This window comes from Malania oleifera, chromosome 8 (assembly GCF_029873635.1).
Source record: "Malania oleifera isolate guangnan ecotype guangnan chromosome 8, ASM2987363v1, whole genome shotgun sequence".
Lineage (NCBI taxonomy): Eukaryota > Viridiplantae > Streptophyta > Magnoliopsida > Santalales > Ximeniaceae > Malania > Malania oleifera.
The window spans coordinates 100,532,762-100,541,381 of record NC_080424.1 but is presented as its reverse complement, the minus strand read 5'-3'; positions in this window follow the sequence as shown (position 1 = coordinate 100,541,381).

The window sequence follows — 8,620 nt, the reverse complement described above, 5'->3', positions numbered from 1 at the left end:
GAGCGCCCCTGGTGTACAGACCAGGTCTGGCAGACCCATCGGACTTACAGACTGTACTTTTGACTTGGCAGTGGTCGGCCAACCATTGTCAGGTCCCACCTTTGGGCCACACAATCCAGTTATGTGGGGGTAATACATGACAACAGTCAGCTAACCTACCAGGGATTGTTTTCGTATTATATTATATGAGATGAATTATGTTTATAAAAATCATGTATGTTTTGCCATGATATGAGAATATATGTTTCCCAGATATGATATAGATAGTTATACTAATAAGTTTATGTATGATTTTATATAAAACACGGAAATACTCATGTTGCCACACACTAGTATTAGTTTATTTCCCTTACTGAGAGTTGTCTCACCCCGAAATTTCATGAACATTTCAGGAGCCCTTGATAGGAGAGCAGATAAAGCTCTACTAGTATAGTACTGTTGATCTGCCCTCTTTGAAGGGTAAGTTTTGGTAGGGACGGTTGGATTTTTGTGGGAAATGTCCCTAGGTTTTTCTTTTTGGAATGTGTATATAAATGTAATGGAAGTAGTAACTCTGGTATTGTGATGAATGATATTGTGTATGGTATTATGAGTTAATTACGATTTTATGTTTCCTACTGCTTAGGCTTCCGCATTGTGTTACTAATATATCCCCGGTACCCACGGGTTGAGGTGGATTATGATCTACTGAGTTTTGTGATATTGGTTTTAATATACTATGAAAAGAATATGGAAATTAAGCAGGTTGTTACATTCACCTTGTGCGCGCTTTCAGACTAAGAGACATATCTTGATGGCGTGCGGTGTTCGTGCCGATAAATGAAGAAATATGTGTTGTCTTTGTAATTATTATTTTATTTCTTCATTCTGGGATGTAAATTTAATTATAGACTGTGCACTCCTATGGCTTGTAATAATTTGCATCATGCATGGTAGGTAGGTATGCTCAAATCGACCATAGTTGGACTTTAGGTACCTACACTAAGAACAAAAGTCCCCAACATCACTTATCATAATCAGGGGAATCAAATTAAGGATTAAATGATCTTAAATGCAAAAGTTGAGAGGGTTCGGGCGACCGAACCTAGGCCGTGTAAAATGGCTCGGGCGACTGAACTAGTCAACATGTTGACTTAAGTGTTCAGGCACCCGAACCAAATTTGAACGTAGGAAGTGGGCAGTCTTCGTCACCCGGTCTACAATCACCCAAATGACGTTCTGTCCATGTAGCAGTAACCCTGTAACAAAGTCCATAGATATGTGGTCCCACTTCCACTCGAGAATGTGGAGTGGCTGTAACTGTCCTGTCGGTCTCTAGTGCTCGACCTTCACCTACTGGCACGTTAAACACTGCTCCACAAACTCTGCTATTTCCTTCTTCATACCATTCCACTAGAAAGATTCCCGGAGATCCCGATACATTTTAGTACTGTCAAGATGAACTGTGTATAGGGATCTTTGTGCCTCCTCTAAGATAACTCTCCTAATCTTAGCATCTACAGGTACGTACAACCTGGTACAGAATCTTATGGCTCCATCATCTGACATAGTAAACTCCTTTCCCTATTCATCCTGCACTTTATCCATCAACTCTATCATTTCTGAGTCATTTCTCTAAGCAACTTTAATCATTTCTTGCAAAGTAGGTTGTAGTACTAAACTGGCAATAAATGTCTGGTGATCATCCTCTACTAACTCTACACCGAGCTTTTCTAAGTTCATTAGAATCGGATGCTGAATTTCCTCTGCTAACAATGCTGCACCCACTGATTTTTGACTCAAAGCATCAGCTACCACGTTTGCTTTCCCTGGGTGGTAGCTGATGATGCAATCATAATCCTTAATAAGCTCTAGCCACCTTCTCTATCTCATATTCATTTCTTTCTGGGTGAAAAAATATTTCAAGCTTTTATGATCAATGAAGATCTCACATCTTCCCCTTATAAAGATAGTGCATCCATATCTTTATAGCATACACCACTGCAGCTAACTCTAAATCGTGCATAGGGTAGTTCTTTTCATACTCTTTAAGCTGTCGAGAAGCTTAAGCAATAACCTTTCCATGTTGCATTAACATGTACCCAAGTCCCTTATGGGATGCATCACTGTATATAACAAACTCATTCTCTCCTGATGGTATAGCTAACACTGGTGTTGTGACCAAACACCGCTTTAACTCCTAGAAGCTCTGCTCACAATCATCGGCCCATTTAAACCTCACATTCTTCCTCGAGAGTCATGTCAATGGACCTGATAATATGGAAAAAACATCTACAAAGTGTCGGTAGTACCCTGCCAGACCTAGAAAGCTCCTGACCTCCTGAACATTTACCCGTCTCACCTAATTCACCACTGCTTCTATTTTACCTAGATCAACTGATATACCATCCCCAGAGATCACATGCCCGAGGAAAATGACCTGTCTCAGCTAGAATTCACATTTTTTGAACTTAGCATATAATTTCTTCTCACTTAACACCTGCAATACCAGCCTCAAATGAACCTCGTGCTCCTCAAAACTCTTCGAGTAGACTAGTATATCATTAATAAATATCATAACAAACTAGTCTAAGTACTGATGGAACACCTAATTCATTAAATCCATAAACACTGCTGGTGCATTAGTTAATCCAAACAGCATTACCAAGAATTCATAATGCCTATATCTGGTTTGGAAAGCTGTCTTTGAAATATCCTCTGCTATAACTTTCACTTGATGATATCCTGACCAAAGGTTAATCTTGGAATAGACCTGGGTCCCTTGGAGCTGATAAAAAAGATCGTCAATTCTGGGAAGAGGATATTTATTCTTGTCTGCTAGTTTGTTTACCTCTCTATAATCAATATACATCCTCATGGTCCCATCTTTCTTTTTCACGAACAGGATTGGTGCTCCCCAAGGTGACACACTAGGCCTGATAAACCCCTTGTCCAACAGATCTTGCAACTAATCTTTCAATTCTTTCAATTCAATTGACACCATTCGTTAGGGTGCTTTGGATATCGGCACCGTACCTGGAAGTAAATCTACCGCAAATTCAATCTCATGATCGGGTGGTAGGCTATGTAATTCCTCTAGAAAGACATCTAGGGATTCTCTAACCACTGGAATATCAGTAAGCTTTAATTCTCCCTCTAGTGCCTCCTTTACATAAGCTACGTATCCCTGAAAACCCCCTGAAGCAGCCTTCTCACTTGTAAGGCCAACACTAACTATGGTGGGGCGCACACATGCGATCCCATGAATCTAATTTCCTGCTCACCCAGGGGTTTGAAGATCACTTCTTTCTAATGATAGTCAATGCTAGTGTAATTAGCTATCAGCCAGTTCATACCCAATATCACATCAAACCCCTGTAGGTCTAATATCACGAGATTAGCTGGTAACACTTTTTCCTAAATGCCCACTGGAAATTTTTTAAGTACCCTCCTACACCTCACTACTGATCTAGTCAGTATAGCTACTGACAATTCAACATCTAACAACTGTGCCTCAACCCTAGCTAATTTAGCATATCTTGATGAAATGAAAGAATGGATGACACTTGTGTCAAAGAAAACAACAATTTTATATGGTAAAACAGTAAAAATACATGTAATAACGTCTCCGGCAGCCTTGGCATCTCCCAGTGTCAATGCATAAACCCTCGTCAGGGCTGCATTCCTCTACTAGCCAGCACCCCTAGGTGCTTAATTATGTCTCTGGATCTGTCTAGGAGTTGGTGCTTTGTTCGGTGGCCCATGACACTTACGTCCTATGTGTTTGGGTCTACCACAAGTGTAATAAACATTGCTCCCCAACCGGCATGCTCTCGTATGTCTCATCCTGCAAATAGGGCAAATAGGGTATGCATGCTCGCCCTGGTACCCATGACCTCTTCTCTCCTGTCTTTGAGCCTTGCCATATCTATCTCCTCTCCAATAACCTCGGCTGGACCCTGTTTGGAAACCGGAGGCGTAGGCCTCTTTCTCTAACTCGGGGTTCCTGCATCCCTCGGGTTACTCTCCTCTACTACCGTGGCCCTGTCCACTAACTCATAAAATTCTTGCACTTTTAAGACTGCCACCTGCCTGTAAATATCCTATCTCATACCCCCCTCGAACATGCTTGCTTTTTTCACCTCATATAGGACGATGTAGGGGGCAAAGCCTGATAGCTCAACAAACTTTACCGCGTACTGCTAGACCGTGAGATTACCTTGGGTCAATTTCAAAAATTCCGCTACCTTTGCTTCTCTGATGGTGGTGGGAAAGTAATGATCAAAGAAATTTCTTTAAATCTGCACCAGGTCATGGCTACTGGTACCCGCCTCTGCTCCTCTAATAATTTAGTAGTCGTCCACCATCTCTCGGCCTCACCTATCAATTTATAGGTAGCATAGAGAAACCTTTGCTCATCCATACAGTGGAGTGTCGTAAGAATTTTCTTGATCTCCTGCATGCAATTTTCAGCCACTGCAAGGTGAGCCCCTCCTGAGAACGCCGAAGGATTCATTTTTGTAAACTTCTCAATGGTACAACCCTGGTCTATCAATGGGCCTCCCTGCTCCCTAGAAGTTCACGCAATCTCAGCCATAACCTGCTGCACCACACTACGCAAGACTGCGTCTGAATCCCCACCACCTGCACCAGAAGGGTCTACCCCATCATCCCCACTAGCATGAGCGCTACTCTCTCTAGGGTCCATCCTGAAAAGGAAAATAAACATAATCTGAGGACCATGTCTGTATAACATAACTAACATATTTATCTAATTGAAATATTATAGTATTAGTTAATCTATTGTCTTTATTCTCATTTTAAGATCCAGTTCAATAATTGAGAAACACAACCTGATAATAGTTTACTATGACTTTCCTGAAATCGTCACCCCAGGCAAGACATAGAAACCACTACGGAAATCCCGCTTCTCGGTCACGGAACAAAATCCTAAATACTCATATTCATTCCACAACATTGACTCATTGAATTCCTGATCTATTCCTATACTCTGGTATTGTTTTCCGATGCACACTATAGTCTGCAAAACCTAGCAACCTGACTCTGATACCAAATTGTAACGACCCAAAATTTCTATCCATTTTATTATATATTTTTTATTCATTATCTGTCATGCTATAAAACATAATCTCTGATATCTTGTAAATAAACATATGTCGTCGTCATCATGGCCCAGAGTAGGCGCCGTTGTAACTTGTGCAATCCCTGTGTTCTACTTATGTAGTGGAAAACATAACATTCAATACATAACCCAAAATATACAATACCAGAGTTCTACGGACCTACCTATATATATATATACACACATATACACATCATTACCCCAAAAACCCCAATGCTGAGGATTTTATAACTCAGCACAAGACTCACCCTTTATCTATGTCGACTTAGCCACCTCCTCTACCTCTGAGCCGGCCCTACATGCCCTTGTAGATTACCTGAAATGTATATAATGCTGGGGTAAAAAACACAGTAAGGAGAAACATGTTATTACCAGTGTGTGACATATGAGTTAAAGCTCAAAATAATATCTTCAACTAAACTATACATGGAATATTATTTAAAAATGACTGTATAGTAAATCACATTTATGACATTTTTAAAAGCCCATGAGCCTGGGTTTTCTATTCAAAATACTGTTATCTATAATATGTAATCTCTGTTTACTGTGTGTACTATACATATACATAACTTTGAAAACTTTCCTGGATGGTTGTATGTCATGATTTAACCCCTCATGATAGGGTTGTACGGTCTGCAGGCGGGGCTAAACACTAGTTGGCCCTCCAGTGCTAGCCTAACTATATGCATATCTGGATGCCTATAGCACGAAAGGCTCGCTCCACTTGGTCCGGACGCTAGGGAGCTCTCAACTCTACTTGTGGGCACAATCGGCAATACCATACTCTATATGAGATGTATGGGTGCACTCTATATAGCAACAGTGTCGTGCTCTATACACTGTTTTGTATACTGCTCTGTTCCATCAGGGTCTGATACTATATAATAATATCTCTATATAACATCTATCTATTTAACTATGATTCTATGTCAACTGTATTAACCATGTTTCTATAACTTTCTGTATAGTCATGACGCTGTAATAACTATATATCTGTATATTCTGTAATTTTGTATGTCATGTCTCTATGCTCTGTATATCATGGTTCTATAAAAATTTTGTATAATCATGCTTCTGCATAATTTTGTATAATCATGGTTATAAAAACATTGTATAATCATGTTTTGTAATACACTGTCTAATCATAATTCTGTAACATACTGTATAGACATGATCCTGTAAAATACTATATATCATAATTCTGTATAACCAAATAAATTGTAATTTTGTAAAGCACTATATAGCCATAGCTCTGTAAATAAAGACTGTATAAGCTATATATCATAATTATGTAAAAAAAACTATATAACCATGTTTCTGTAAATTCGTATAACATATTTCTGTAGAAACTATATAAACATGATTCTGAAACTTTGTATGAATTTTTTTTATAATAATTCAGTATTTCTCATGCCACAACTAAATAAACACTCAATAAACTAACTTTGTAAAACTATATAATTTTCAAGCTCTGATATGTTCAAAAATCATATTCTAATACTTATGATCAAATACTATACTTTACTGGTAAAGTTTCTAATAAAGCTGGCATAACATGTATTCCTCTTACTTGGCTATCCGGGTTCTATTTTATTGTTTCCATATCTCACGCCTACAACATTCATAATTCCAAACCCTAAAATTACACACATATGAATATATTCCTGTCAATCAACTGAATATCCAGAACAACTATCGCATTCACGTTTTCCAAATATGCATATTCACAATTTCCTAAACTATAAATTATTCATTATTCTACCTGGGTTCCCAAGAAAATACCGGCTAAAATCCTTAGCCTGTCTGCGGTATTCTCACCAAACCCTACATTTCACAATTCCCAATTCCTCAGTTCAACTCCAAAACTATATTTATATTCACATTTCTAGGCCTATACATCCCATAATTCAGATAAACAACCCATAAATATTCAAATAACACGCTTACCTCAGTTCTGGGATGGTGCCCCAGAATCCCCAAATTGAAATTCCGCTCCGTCTATGATGTAGAGAATCTTCCCAGGAACCCTGTGATACTTCCTGATCATCGAAATGAGGCTGAACGAAGCCGGAATCAAAGGTGGAAGCTTGGAGGGTTGTAGGGTTTGGGAGAGAAGAGAGAGAGAGTTTTAATTTTTATGTTTACAAATGTCTCTCGGCTTCCCTTTATACTCCCAGCTCTGCAACCAAAAACCGTTGACGGTTTCCCACGCCTCTTAGAAAATCGTTGTCGATTTTCTATTAACCGGCCCAGAAATTACCGCTTTACCTTTACCGTTCCTTGGTGAAAACCAAAATCATCGCCGGTTTTTTGACTCCTTCAGAAAATTATTGCCGATTTTCTCCCCACTTTGCCAAAAATCTATTTTTCTCTTTTTTTTTTTTTTTATTTTATTTCTCGAGTCCCTGCACAAAACTTGTCAGATACCTACAACACGGCTCTGATACCACTTATTTGGAAATCTGGGCAAAAATCAGAGATAAAAACACGCACAGAAGAGCACCAAAATATACGTGGTTCGGTTAATTCCAAACTATGTCCACAGGAGAGATAGTGTTAGCTTTGGTGCAATCCCAAAAGGGGGGTGAATTGGTATTTAAAAAAAAATTATCGTCTAGGTCAACCGGTTTAACAATAGTGTTATACAACCTAGGGTCAGTCCATGCAATTAATAAATAAACATACACATGTAGTAAAATAAAATGCTAAAAGTAAACAATACACGCTATATGTTATCTAGGTTCGGCCAAAGTGCCTACGTCCCCGCCTTGGCCACACTAGCACAAGGATTCCACTACGGCTCACTTAATGGGTGGAGCGGCACTGTTTACAACCAGGTCAGTTTGTGGGGCTGACCTCAACCTACACCTTATCAGGATGGTGCACCTAACTTTCCTAACCAAGTCTAAGCTAATCCGGTACTATTCAACAGGGCTAGTCTCCCTCTTCAGGCCCACGCTTAGAATACAACAAATGTAATATAATTTTGCGTATACGGAAATATGCTTCTTCAACAAGCAGATATGTACACCAGTATAGCTCAAGCAATAATGCAAGCACGAATGATATATAAATATGCTCAGTGCTCTAATGTGTGTTAAATACTCTGTCAAGTATAGATAATCAATTAAGATCAAGAGTGTATATCAAAGCAAGATTTGAAACACAATATATGAATATCACAGTATCAGATCAAGGTTTCAAATATGCTAGCTAAATGATTCAAACAACCTTAATAAGATGTTCTCAATGTACTAAGCACAATGGATGCTTGAATGCAAGCTTTGAAAATGATTTTTGCACACAAAAATATAGGCTAAGGTAACTTGCAATGACAATGCAAAAACCACAAGCCACTAAGTCTTCCCACACAAGATTTATCAAATAAAATTGATGCGAGAACTTAAAGCTTTACTCTCAACAAAAATAAAACAATCAATATAGCAAATGAGAGTATGAGCTAGTGAGATTAAGCACAAGTACTTTAGAAATACTCAC